Here is a 14,362-nt window from a genome sequence, read left to right as displayed (position 1 = left end):
GATAAATGGATAAATAAAATGTCAACTATCTACAGGAGACTACTATTCTGCCAAAAAAAGAAATGAAGTACTAACACACACTATAACCTGGGTAAACCTTGAAAACAATATGATAATTACAAAAGACTATCTATTGTATGATTCAATTTATATAAAATATCCAGGAGTGACAAAGCTATGCAGGCAGAAAGTAGACTTGTGGTTACCAGGGTGTGGATATGAGAGAAATGGGAAGTAACTGCTGATGGGTACAGGGGCTCTTTTTGGAGTGACAAAAGTGCTATTAAAGCGCTGGGGTTGTGGCTCAGTGGTAGAGTGCTTGCCTCCTGTGCATGAGGCATTGGGTTTAATACTCAGTACCACATAAAAATAAAGATATTGTACCCACCTAAAACTAAAAAAAATAAATATTAAAAAAAAATGTTATTAAGGTTCAGGGCTTGGTGGTACATGCCTGTAATCTCAATGACTTGTGAGGCTGAAGCAGGAGGATCACAAGTTTGAGGACAGCATCAGCAACTTAGTCAGATCCCATATCAAATTTAAAAAAGGGGCTAGGGATATAGCTCAGGAGTAAAGCACTCCTGGGTTCAATCCCCAGTACAAAAAAAAAAAAAGAAAAAGAAAGAAAGAAAAAGAAAATGCCATAAAAGTGACTGTGGGGCTGGAATTGCGGCTCAGTGGCAGAGTGCCTGCTTGCAAGTGTGAGGCATTAGGTTCAATCCTCAGCACCACACAAACATAAGTAAATAAATAAATAACTATTGTGTCCCTCTACAACTAAAAAATATATTTTTTAAATGAGTCTTTTTTTAAAAAAGAGAGAGTGAGAGAGGGAGAGAGAGAAAGAGAGAGAGAGAATTTTAATATTTATTTTTTAGTTATTGGCAGACACAACATCTTTGTATGTGGTGCTGAGAATCGAACCCGGGCTGCACGCATGCCAGGCGAGCGCGCTACCGCTTGAGCCACACCCCCAGCCCCCAACTAAAAAATATTTTTAAAAAAAGTATTGTGGCAGTTGCACAACCATGTGAATAAACTAGAGCCACTGAATTATATACTTTAATGGGTGAATTTTATGGTTTGTGAATTACGTCTCAATAAAGCTGTTAAAAGAAAAGAAAAAGGGCTACAGAGACCCAAAATAAGGACTTACCCTTTCTAACATCCTCCATCCTCACCCACTGAGCTTAGGTTATACCAGGTTCCAAGCTCCAAGCCCTAGGCTCAAACCCAGAAACCAGAGGACACGTACATGGCCAGTATTTGGCTGGAGACCAGGACTGGGATGGGGGATTTTCTGCCAAGGCCACTATGGAAGAGGCCAAGACTTCTGAGCCCAGCTGGACCAGCCAGCCAGCCTGTGTCAGACTGATGGAGAGATTAAGGGAAGGAACAGGTACTGGCTAAGAAGGAAGCAGCTGCCTCTGGAGTAAAATCTGGATTTTGTTAATGACCGTGATTTTTTTACTGTTACTTATTATGACAAGCACAAGGCCTCTCTCTTCACTCTCACTCCAGAATGAGGTGCCCTCTTCCCTTCCCAGGCCCTGCTGATTCCCTCCCAGGCAGAAAAAGCAAAGTCAGAGGAAAAGGGGCCCCACCCACTGGACCAGCTACCAGCTGCCACCCTACTCCCCTACCCCCTATTCCAGTGGGGCCCCACACAAAGGGAACTTGAGCTGGGGGAGCCAAGCAAGCAAAGGAGGGGCTGGCCAAACCTCATAAGTGTCTATAGTTGGACCCTCACACACATACACCGTGCACTTGCAGAAACTCACACCATGTAGGTCTATAGAAAGCATGAAGGTGGGCAAGAGCATGCTTGCAACCCCAGCCTGTGTGTGCAGGCATGCACGTGAGGAGAGGGAACCTCGAGATACCATCTCACACCTGGGCTCCACCATGTAGTGAACACAGTTCAGAATTTGTATGGGCCCCTGAACACACTCCCAGAAGACACACAACCATAGTCCCACAGTTTCCCAAAGTGCATATTCCCTGGCCCTCACACAGCCAGGTTGGCCTTTCTGTCTACCTCTTCTGCCAAGAAATGCTCCAAAGTCCTCCCTGTGAGCCGAGCCCATGTACATCGCCTCCCCATGCACAACCAGGATCCAGACTAAATGGATTCACATCCAGAGCCTGCCTCCCTAGAGGTGAAGCCCAGGGAGCAGCTGACCCAAAGTTGAGGCCTCCTGAACCAAGGCTGAGGCCCAGAAAGCCATTCACTCTAGACCCCAGGCTTTGGGGGTTTGGGAGACACCCAGCCTGGACTGCTTGGTGCCCAGCTGGGCACTTTCTGGAGCTCAGCCTTGCTCCCAGAAAAGAGGTAACTACAGTCACCTTAGAATGAACACCTCAATTCTGATTCTAAAGACTTTGAAAGTGGATCAGGTTTCAAGGTTCCCCCTCCAGACAAACACCCCAGGGACAGGCTTGAAAGTCCTTCCCTGCCCCCTACCAGAACCTCCAATAGCCTAACCCAGCTCAGCCTGCAGCAGACTTCAGTACAAAGCTGCTCAGCTCCCTGGGGAGGGAGAACCCAGAACCAAATGAGGGGGCAAAGGTCATAGAAATGGGCCAAGGGCCAGGCTAACCAAGGAACAGGGATGGGCAAGGACAGGGATGATGGTGGATGGGACTGAAAGGGCACAGGCCCCGCCTCAAAGTCCCTTAGGAGCCATGACCCTCATGGAGGGGCCTGGGCCCCAGCACCCTGTACACAGGGGTAGAGAAGGCCCCATCAGAGAATCGAAACCAGCACCAAAGAGAGGGAAAACAAACTACCCACATCCAACCCCCACCCTATGCCAGCCACCTCCACTGCCCACGATACCCTCCCTAGAGAGAGAGAAAACCACAGACCCACAACTCCAATATACTGAGCCCAACAGAAAAGGGTGGGGGTGAGAATGCCTATCACTAGCCATGTGCCCCTGTTTGCTGGGGCCTCTTTCACCTCTAAAAGGTGCCAGGATCACACCCTAGAGTCACACACACTAGAGGAAAAAGGTAAGAGCTGACTGAACCATAAAAATGACAGGAAAAAAACAGAGGTCAAATCTCAGCTCTGCCACTCTGGGCGACCTTAGGCAAGTCACTTAACCTCTCTAAGCATCTGTTTTCTAGCCTGTGAACTGCCTATCTCAACAGCTGGTTGTGGGATTTAAGAGATGAAGCCCTGGAAAGCACCTAGCAGAAGCCTGGTGCAGGGGGAGAACTGGGCACCTAGGCCCTCCCTCCCTGCGCCTTTCACTATCACCCAGGGCCTCAGCAGTCTGGTCATCTCCTGCTCGCCTCTGTGGACAGGGCAGGGAGGAAACACTACCCATTTTCCAGGGTCTGCTTCCCCCAGACAGAGGAGAGGGATGTGGGAGACGGATATTAGGGATGTGGGTGGAGGCCTGACCACAACCCTTTCCCAAATTCCCTTCTTGAATTTCACAAACCAAAAAAGGGAAATCTCTGGATTTGGGGAGGGAAGAAGGGGGAAGAGAAATAGACCATTTCCTCCCCTATCCTCAGGGGAATGGAGCCAGGGATCCCCAAGCTCAGCTGGGCCCAGCCTGCCTTCTTCTTCATTCATTCTCTCCTCTCTGTTCCCCTGGCTCCCTGAAACAACAGTTGCCCAGGAATAGAAGTCAAGCAGTCCCCTCCGGAGGGACTAAGAGAAAGAGGCAAGGATTGAGGAGTTTATAAGAAGGGGAGACAGGGGGTTTCCTAAGCATTCTAGACAGTTAATGAATCATATGCAAATGACACCCAGAGCTCAAGCTCAACTTGGGTGGGAGGGACTCCAGCTCTGGCAGAAACAAAGCCCTGCCTCCTCTGGACCCCCTACTCTGCCAGGAGCTGGCTGAGCTGGCCGAGCTGGCCAAGCAGGGCGGGACAGGGCACATTTCAAACTAGAACAGTGGGCTGGAACTATTTATAAACTTTCCAGGAAAACACACTCACACACACACAAAGCCACAACCTCTCCCCTCCCCCCCCTTCTCCATCTGCAGACGGGCTGGGGAGCGTGATGACCACTATTCCCTTTTTCCTTTTTGCAAGAGGCCGCTCTAGCCATGGCTCTCACTCTTCCTCCAAGGGAAGCCCAGCCTCATTTTCAAAGAGAACACCTGAGGAGGGCTTGAGAAGGATCACCTGGGGAAGGCTAGTACAGGTGGAGGGTACCTCTTCACTACCAGCCTCACAGAATCCCAGCTTCTCTGTAGCTAGGACTGGCTTGAAAACCTGCACCAGTATGTCCAGGCCCTGAGCACATCCTCACAGACATCAAGGGAGAGCAGTAGTGCTGCTGGGGCCTCCCACTGCCCACTGCCTCAAGACAGCACTTTATTCCAGAAGAATGGTTGTCCCTGCAATTTGTACTCCACACAGCCCCAAGTCCAGCCCCAAGTCCTGTCCCACGTCCACAGAGCTGCCTGGCTCCCAGTCCCCACAATGTCAGCAGTGACTGAATCTAGGCAGGAACCTAAGCCCAGGACAGGTCAGGTTCTAGGAGGAAGAAGTGGGGATATCTGCCAAGTACCCCCAAGGATGGCACCTGAGAGCCCTCTGGAGCCATGCTAAGGACCTCTAAAGCCCAGGGTAGCTGCGATGCCCACCCAGAACCAGAGCTGAAGACCCCCTACTAGGTCTTCCTTTGAAGTACAGAGTAGGTGAAAGGGCAGGGGGCAGCCCAGGATTCAGGGAGAGGGACCAAATGGGGAAGGAAGAAAACAGGAAGAGGAAGAGATGAGCCTGCTGAGGCTACTGCCAGACCACAGGAGTGTATGGACCACACAAAGGCACCTCTGTCTGGTGGGGGACCAGAGGGGCACTAAGGGGACCCCCCAGTTTGGAAACCACCATCATCACACCCAGCCTGGCATGGGGCTTTCCCCACCCTCACCTTGGCAGCTGCCCCTGTCCCCCGCCTCCGGGCAATACACCAAGCAGGAAGCACTGGGGAGCAGAGGGCTAAAAGAGAAATGGGACAGAACAGCAAGTAGGGGAACAGGCTATAGCACTCACCCACTCATGGCCTCATCTGGGCCCCAACCCTGAGCCTGCCATATTCTGAATCCTAGGGCAAACTGCCAACAGGACTAGATGCTACCAGCCCACTCCCAGCATCCTTCCCTGGGGACCTAAGCTGCAGGGAAGCCAGGAACAGCCCCCTTCCTACCTCAGGATATCCTTTTGGCTCTGACCCCAGACTAGGCCTGAGTCAGACTGTGCCCCGCCCCATACCCCACACCCATCGACCCCCCAGGAACTTCCTACTCCACACCCAACCACTCAGTTGGGGCTAGAACTAAGGGGAATCTCTTGTCCCCAGCTGATCAGGGAAGCCCACAGTGGGTGGGGAAATCTGGTCACAGAGCTCATGGCCTTCCCTAAAGAACAAGGGTGCAGGATAAGGGAGAAGCTGGTACTGGTTCTGTGTAGGAGAAAGCACAGTCTACAGATCCATTCCCACCCCCAAAACACACAGGGGACCCTGCCCAGAGTCCCTCCACACTCCAGTCTTGATCCCAAGAAGCTACAGAAACTCCCTGGGGAAGGTGGTGTCCATCAAAACACAAGATGAGAGAGGGCTCCCAAACTGTATGAGGGAAATAGGGAAGGCAGGGGCTTCGTGACCTGGGATCTTAGGAAGCAGAGGGTTGGAAGGGATGGGGCCGCCAAATCAGTCAGATGCGCAGTCACAGCCATAGTCAAGCACAGCCAGATGCGGTCACAATCTCCCCAACACTCAGTCTGAGTAGGTGGCTGTGACTCCTTCCCACAGACAAAAGTCTGGGGGGCCCTGGGGGACCTAGGGCATCAGAGACCACACACACTCAGCCTGAAAAGGCCCCCTAGTCAGGCCCCCCAAGTCCCCCTCCCAACTGTGGGCTTTGAGGGGAGGGGCAGCTTTCTCCCCACAAGAACCAGGGGTAGTGCCTACGGCAGCCATCACCATGACAACCAACAACAAACACCCAGGGAACCACAGTGGGACAGGAAGTGACAGCCACGTGACAGGAAGACATTTTTTTCTCACTGTTGGGGGGGTGACAAAGATTGTTCACAGCCCCTGGGGAATCAGCTGTCCCTCAAGTTTCCTCCACCTGGAGCTGGAGGGAAAGGGAGCACCGCTGGGAGGGTTGCCATCCTCCATCACCATATGCACGGTCAGTCAGTGCAGGGTTGACAGGGTCCTCCCTCCTTGCCTGCCACTCACTGTTCCCCCCCCTCGGTCCCCCTCCTCTCCACTTCCTGCCGTGACTGGAGATCAGAGAACTCCCCACCGCAGTTTCCCCTTCTCAAGTCTCGATTCCTGGACTGAAGTTTTCGCTGTGGGGCAAGGGACAGAGGAAAGGAGGGCTGGGGACCTGCAGTAGGACCCAGGGGACAGAGGCTTCAGGGGGAGGGGCTAGAAATAAGCCACTCCAAGGTAGGTGTATACACACAGGCACACAGTGAATGGGTCACTGTGACACAACGCTGGATGGGCGCAGTGACATATGGAGACAACCTGACCTCGGGCAGCTATGGGGGGGTGTTTGGGGGTGGGAAGGATCCAGCAGGCACACCCGATTCAGGTCCTTTAATGAGCCTCTGGGTTCATCTCAGGTATCTACTAGTCTCCAGGTAGGTACAGTTCCAACTGTGCCTAGCCCCTGCTACCTCTCCTCTGCCTTTTGTGCTGAGGAATCCCCCTCCCTGCTCCAAGGTGCCTGCCAAGACGAGGGCACCTTGGCTGGAGGTGGGGGGAATGGAACCTCCCTCCACCCCCCTCCTCTTCTCTGCAGATGTCCCAGACTATATTTAGCCCAAACTGGGCGGCCAGCCAGACCCAGACTCCCCACTGGTCCAGAGCTGAGCTCCCAGTTTTTATGCAATTAAAACATTAACAGAGAACCACCCCCAGCCATCCCCCAACACACACACACACACACACACACACACACACACACACACACAATCCCTAGCCTGCAAAGCAGCAGAGCTCTGAAAACTTGAAGGAGGGCATCCCGGCTCAGCAGTCAGTGATGGGGACAGGCGTCATTGGGCATCAACCCTAAGATCATCTTGACACTTGGGGAGATAGTGGGCAGGCTTTCCTTCTTCAGGCCAGAAAGGAAAGACTTATCCAGTTGGGGGCTGGGTGGGAAGGTTGCCTAGCTGCAGAAATTCCACCTGTCATTTTGCAGCCCCCTCCCTAGCCAGCTCCAGTTACAGGGTTGGGATTGGCAACAGGTGCTGGCCAAGCTGGCAGCAGCCTAATCCCCTTACTGGCTCCCCAGGCTAACAGTGGTGCCTGGAGGTCCAGCAGGGGCCTTGTGGGGCAGGACACTAAGTAGAAGGAGAGTCATTGCCCAGAGAGGCGGGCAGCCCATGGCCCATCTGTAAGAGCTGGCTACTGTATGCAAGAGGGTCTGGGGAAGCCAGGGAAAACTTAGTTCCACAGCACCTATTTCATTTCCCCAGGATGCCAGGCGGGCGAGCGGGCGGGCAGGCTAGAGTGTGGGAGGTCTGTCTGCCTGCCTCTTCCTCCTCCTCCTCTCCAAATTCCAGGAACAGGCAAGGGAGGCTCCAGTTGCGGGAGAAGGAGAGTAAGCAGGCGGTCCTGGTTGGGGTGGAGGGAAGGAGGGGGATGAAGACTAGAGCAGGAGGCAAGATCCAGACGAAGCAAGAGACACCCACACCCAAGCCAGACTGGGGACAGACACACCGACTCTGACACATTCTCACACTCTGGGCCAGGTCCCCACATGCCGCCCACCCTGCAGAGACACCCAAATACCCTCAGTCAGTCCTGCCAATTCCCAGAACACTCCCTGGACACACACAGAGATCCAGTCTCTACCCTCCGCCCCACATCCCCCCCACAAACCCTGTGTGCTCCAGACAGCAGCCGGAGGGTGGAGAGGAGAGCAAAGGGAGGAAGGAGCAGGCGTCAGAGAGGATGTGCAGCCAAAGCCCTGGGAGCTGAGGGTATCAGTTGCCACACTCCTTTCCCAAAACCCAGTAAGCCAAGACAACTCTGGACGTCTTGCCAGGGGCCCTGCCAACTTCCCACACTCCCAAACCATTACCACCAGACAGGGGCGTGAGGTGCTGGGCAAGTGGAGATTATCCCACTTACTCCTCGTCACAGGGAGAGGATTATCTTCCCCAAATGCCCGTCACCCTAAATCCCAAGCAGTGCTCCCAACCAGACTCCACAAGGCAGCCCTCAACATACCTACCCCTCCAGCCAAGCCTAAGTCCTGCCCTGCTCATGCCTCCCAGAGGGAAGAAATCTGGATACTGAGCCTTGTATTTGGGGGCAGGCCCTACCCTCACATCACATAATTCTGAGGACCATCCCACCTAAGACTCTAGAACCTGAGCAAAGAGTGGCCTGGGGAGATAGGTCCCACAGAGTAGAGCCAGCTTCAGAGACCAAAAGGTTTAGGGAAGGGGAGCTAATTAACTGGGCTCTGGGTTGATATCCCCCAAACAAACCTGAAGGCCACTCAGACAATATTCTCTCCCCCATGTAGACTGGGTGGCAGGAACCACGTCATGGCATGAGTGGGTGACTATGCCCAGCGTGGGAGGAACGGGGCGATCAGGATGGGGCTGCCTACAGCTAGCTTCCTGCCAGAGTGCTGGAGGGTTGGGAGTAGGAGGGAAACTAGAGAGGTATCCCAGGGTGGCAGCAGGGGCATTTAGGGTCAGACTGAAGGGAGCAAGATATAAGGGATTTAGGAGGAGGTGGCCAGGATTAAGCTGTTCCAATCCCAGGGTCCTCTCAGAACTGCCACTTCATCTGCACTGCCTCAAGAGTCTGGTGGTGGGGCCTGGGGATATAGCTCAGTTGGTAGAGTGCTTGTCTCACAAGCGCAAGGCCCTGGGTTCAATCCCCAGCACCAAAAAACATAAACAAACAAAAAAACCTTTGGGGCTGGGATCATGGCTCAGTGGTAGAGTGCTTGCCTGGCATGTGTGAGGCCCTGGGTTCGAATCTCAGCACCATGTATAAATAAAATAAAGGCCCATCAACATCTAAAAAATATTAAAAAAAAAAAGTCTGGTGGTGCAACCCTGCAATGACCACCTCAGGCACAAGCTTACACCCTCAAAGTCCCTGCAAATCCAAGATCCTCAGTTCCCAAAGGCCTACTCATGTCTGACCCTACTGACCTCTCTGTTTCATAGCCAGGACTCTCATGCAGTACTGATGTCCCAACTCTCCTGTGCACCATCTTTCATAGCCACAAACTCTGACTCCACAATCATTCCCCTTCTTCCTCCAGGAGGAAGAACCAGATCCCAAGTCCAAATACTTTCTCTTGTTCCCTCCCCCAGACTCATCTCCAACCCTCCAGGGGGGGAAGCCCCAAAGCTCTAAGCCACCCCAACTCCAACCTGGGGCTTCCCCAGTCCAGCCTCCCCATACAGTCCTGAAGGAGCTTGAGGAATTTGGGGACCTAGACCCTAATTTCCTAGCAAGCCCCAGGAGGGTCCTTACTGAACCACTTCCCCACAAAGGGTATTAATACCCTTATAAAGACTGCAGCCAAGAAAATGTGCAAGAGACATCTCTCAATCTCCCCACTAATGTGGGGGGAGTCAGGAGCAGAAATGAGGGCTGGGGTAAGCAACAAAGGGTGAGCAGTCAGGAAGTGTTCTCAGGTACAATCCCCTCAGAAAACATTTATATATATATATATATATATATATATATATATATATATATATATAAACACAGACATATTTATATGCTTTGTGTGTGTATACATGCGTACACACAGGCAGCAGGCAGAAGATAACCTGATGGCAGAAGAGGGAGTTGACACAAGGTGGGGTGAGGGGGGTACCCTTACATGTCAACATACTGGGCATCCTATCCAAGACAGGATGAAGAATGAAGAAACTTCTCCAAGGCTGGTGGACTTTTTAAAATCTGATTTTTCATATAAGCTGGTCCCCACCCCCAGGTTAGTACAATGGGGGCCTGCCCCTCTTTCTATGGAGCAGCCTGACAACAGGGCAGTACCCAGAAATGAGGAGAGGGGACATAGCCAAGCTGATTTTTCCCTCCCCCGCACCCGACACACATACACACATCTGGCTAGCAGCTTCCAAGCCTCGTGGGTGGCACCAGGTCCCAGACATCCTAGGCAGAGCAAGGTCGGCCAGTCTATTCTGTCCTCCTCCACCCTAAAAGGCTTCCAAAACCCCATTGTAACACAAGACCCAAGGACACCCCCCACACGACTACACTGGCTCCGCACCCAATTCTGACGGCTCCCCTCACTCCATGGGGGACACCAGCTGGGTGGGCCCCGCCCCCATCCAGCTCTTTCTGGTGGGGGTGGGTCCCCTTGCTGATTCTCCCCAAACCACAGGGCGGCTCAGGTAACAGGAGGAAGGAGGGAGGGGGCTAGTCCGTTGGGCATCTGATCTCTCCCCAAACAGGTTTGAAAGTCTTTTTGTTTTGCGTGGTTTTGAGGAGAAAAGAGAGAGCAGGAGTTCCCAGTGGCGGTTCTGACACGGCTCGAGCGCCGGGGACACGCACGGCAGACTACCCCAGACGCCTCAAGGCTGCGCGCGAAGACTCGGCGCAGACAGACGCACAGATGGGGCTCCCCCACCCTGGACACGGAGGCGGACGGCTGGGAAGCCCAGGAACCCTCAGGTTCGGGTCGGAACTGCCTGGCACTTGGTCCCTGCCCGTGGCTCCTATCAAGAGCAGGCCACCGGGCCCCGAAGCCAGAGGGAGCCGAGGGCTCCCGTGAATCCCGGGGGAGAGGTTACCTCGCAGCAGGGGGACGCAACACGTCTGGAGAGTCAGCGGGCACGGCGTCTGCCCTAACCCGGCGCCTCGGCGCTGCTTGGCGTCAGGGTTGTGGGGTCCCGGGAGAGGAGCCGTCCGGGGGGCCGCGGCTCAGGGGCGCGGGGCGACGGCAGCGGCCATGGCGAGTCACGTGCGGAGGCTGAAACTTTACCCGGAGCCCCAGACTGGGGGGGGGCGGAGGGTATGGAGCTGGGGTGGGGGGGAAGGCCCCCCTCAGGAACGCCCCTGCCCGCCCACCGGCCAATCACCAGTCAGGGGCGGGTTCTCAGGCTCACGCCCGCCCCTCTCTCCTTAATAGACCTAGGGAAGGGCGAGTCTTAAAGGAGACGCTCCATGCTGAAGGTTAGACCGTGGGAATCTGAGAGAATCTCTCCCTCATCGCCAGAATGTGAGATTCAGAGCGAGAAGCGGGTGAAGTTTTGTGGAAAGAAAGAAAATAGGGCTCAGTGGAGAAAGGATCGCAGTGTGTGGTATCCTATACTCCCTTTTCCAACCACATACGCCCACACTCATAGGGACGTGCTTCTCTCTCTTTCACACACACACACACACACACACACACACACACACACACACACACACCACACCTAAACCTGGGAAGAGAGAAAGAAGAAAGAAGTTGGTGAAATATGGAAGTGAATGCGGTGCCCTCGCTGTCAAGGCCCTATCTCATAATTACTATTTTCCAGGATTAGCTGGATCTGAAAGCTGCGTGACCTTGAGCAAGTCAATTCCCTTCTCTGGACCTCAGTTTTCTCATTTGTAAAAAAGGGGCACAGGAGTAAATCTCCCTCAGGGACACCTCCTTCCCCCCCCCAAAAAAAAATACTCTCCGGTTCTTTAGGGTCTGAGGAATCCTGGCCCAACCCAACCCCCAGGACCTATTGAAGTAGTTTCCCCAAAGTGGGTAGCCCTTGATTTTCCAGTAGGGGCGACCAGGAGTACCCATCTATGCTAGAAAACCCGGACTCAAGATTCTCTGCAAGATTGGAGGACCCAGAAGTTTCTCATTTATGTTCCAGCTGGACAGGATCTGGATCATGCTTCATCTGCAGACCCCAACAAAGCCAGGAGTTCCCTCCCTGCCTGCAACTCGGTTTGGGAGGATCATATCCCCACCGTTAGCAGAACCTTCCTGGGTGGGTGAGTGAGGGGATCAGACTCACTCTCACTAGGGAACAGCCTAATGAGTTCCCTAGGAACGTTCCACCGCCACGTTCCAGGACAGAGAAGTGGCCACAAGTGTCCCCACAGGACTTCCCACTGGAAGGGAAGTGCCACACTCCCAAGCTATCACCCGAGAGAAGAGCCTCTCATCATGACCCGCCAATCCGACAATCCCCTCATGGCAAATTAGGAAAGGAGGCCAAGAGTGGACACCGGGTTTTGTCCACGGTCGCACGGGTTGCAGAACCGGCTCTAGAATTGAAGTATCTGGTTGCTCTCTCTGTCTTGTTAGCCCCCTAGTCTTGGAAGGAAGCAAAGGCAGGACAGGCCGTGTCGGTGGGACGCTATGCTCAGAAGTCCGCAAGGGAAAACCTTCACGGTAGTGCGAGCAGCGTTTCCCCAGACCCTTTCCTGCCTGCTGGGCTGGGGCTGTCTCCAGCTCCCGTCTGGATTTCCGTCTGCCGGTGCGAACCGCCCGCCCAGTCTCTCCCGCCCTGTCCCGTCCAGATCCATCCGCAAACATGTGCTCAGCCGGCAGGAATGCGCCAATGGCTCCCAGATGTGGACGCTGACGCTTAACCCCTTCCCCTCCATCCCAGCCCCCTCCCCCAGAGCCTTCCAGCTTAAGCCCCATCCATCACAGGGGCCTCCACTCAAGTAAGGATCCAGCCTGCCAGGGGGTTAGAGCCAGCCCCCTTCCAGCCTCTACAAGCTTCTCCCAGCCAGCCTAGTTCCTACCAGCTGAGACCAGAGGGGAAGGTTCATAGACTGAAAAATGCAAGTGGGTATGCACAGTTACACTGCCTCCAACATGTACGACCTTCACATACACCTGCCAGCATAAGGATTCAGGTACATTCGTGCACGCAGAGATTCAGACATCTTCATACAAATGCATACCTACCTGGACATTCAGAGAACAAATGTATACACCCTCAAAACACATGTATGCACATCCAGCAAGAACAAGCACATGCAGACATGTGTGCACACACAAGGGCATGAAGCAGAGGGTGGGGCATGCTTCTGAATAGACACAGCAGTAAGCCCATGTGCAGATGAGGAAAGAAATTCATGCACACACAAACCCACCCCCACAGAGGATCAGACACTCATAAGACTGTGCCCATGGGTACAAACACATAGCCAGCACACCTTTGGGGTATTCCCTCCCAGGGCACCCAGTACCACCTGTCCGGGGTCCAGTCTTACCCAAAATTGACTCCTGGAAGCAGGAGAAGTTGGGGGAGAAGGAATTTCCAATCCCCAGTAGCAGCTGAACTCCAGCTGTGCTGGACTCCAGCTGTGCTGAACTCGAGCTTCCAGCCCCTCCCACCAAGGACCCTGATAATGGAGAAGAGTGCTCAGGAAGTGGCAGCAGAAGACCAGCAGAGGGAGAAGAGCCACCAGGCAAGAGGTACCTTACTCTTTAGGAAAGACACTCCTCCAGGAGGCCTACCCTTCCCCTGCATACAGGAGATAGGCTGGCAGAGCATCTGAGCCCTGGTTTCGTCAAACTAGGATCCCTTTTCAGACTGACAGGAAGCCAGAGAGAGCTTGGATAGGTAGGACATCCAGTGACAGGTCCCAGTAGTCAAAGGAGATACAAAATAGCCCTAGCAGAGCCCACACTTCTAGCAAAACAAGACCTTCTCTTCTCATAGCCTGTGGGAATGCCTCTTTAGGCTTTTCATTAAGTGGAATCTAAAGAGAGAATGGAAAACAGTTGTCTCTCCAAGACCACCTGGATGCAGGTGGGGTAGGAGACTTCTACTGAAACCAGCCCCATCTGACCCTTTTTTTCCCTTGCCTCCCAGATTATTTTAAAAAGGTGTTCCTCTCACAGTTATCTTCAAGGCCCCATCTCATTTGACTCAGTCCTGAGGGGGCAAGGCTCTTGTTTCCATTGTATAGATGAAGAATCAGGCTCAAGGGCTGAGGTTGTGGCTCAGTTGTAGAGCTCTTGCCTAGCATGTGTGAGGCACTGGGTTCAATTCTTAGTGTATATATATATATATATATATATATATATATATATATATATATATATATAATCTCAAAAAGTAAGTTACCTTTCCAAGTTCATATAGATATATAGAGCTGGGATTCAAACCCCAGTCCTTTCCCCAATGCCCCCTGTGCCCAACCCTGACAGCATTTACGCCAAATCAAACATTCCACATCATTCTGTAGCCTGCAGCTTCTTCCTTTAACCTCTCAACAGAGCACATGGGAGAAACACCATTCTTGCCTAGCTTTGCAGATTTATGGGTGGGGCCAGATTGTGCCAGGAGAGATCAGAGAAAGCACTAGGGACTACACATATAACCCTCTACCTCCTCCCCAAGCATGGTGCCCACCTGC

General features: G+C 53.2%; 1 protein-coding gene across 2 annotated transcripts in view; it reads right to left on the bottom strand.

Moving 5' to 3' along the window:
• Positions 1–10,976, bottom strand: part of Rara (retinoic acid receptor alpha) — a 35,378-nt gene extending 24,402 nt beyond the window's left edge. Inside the window, exon 1 of one of the 2 annotated variants that reach the window (XM_026387021.2) lies at positions 10,792–10,976. The gene's annotated coding sequence lies outside the window, so the exon portion shown is untranslated. Of the gene's footprint in view, positions 1–7,879; positions 7,908–10,791 lie in introns of those variants that run through there. The other variant, XM_026387022.2, reaches the window with a different exon arrangement.
• Between the last annotated feature and the right edge of the window lie 3,386 nt (positions 10,977–14,362).

The sequence above is a fragment of the Urocitellus parryii genome, chromosome 7, assembly GCF_045843805.1.
Source record: "Urocitellus parryii isolate mUroPar1 chromosome 7, mUroPar1.hap1, whole genome shotgun sequence".
Classification (NCBI taxonomy): domain Eukaryota; kingdom Metazoa; phylum Chordata; class Mammalia; order Rodentia; family Sciuridae; genus Urocitellus; species Urocitellus parryii.
The sequence above is the reverse complement of the archived record's forward strand: the minus strand, read 5'-3'. Positions and strand labels throughout refer to the sequence as shown.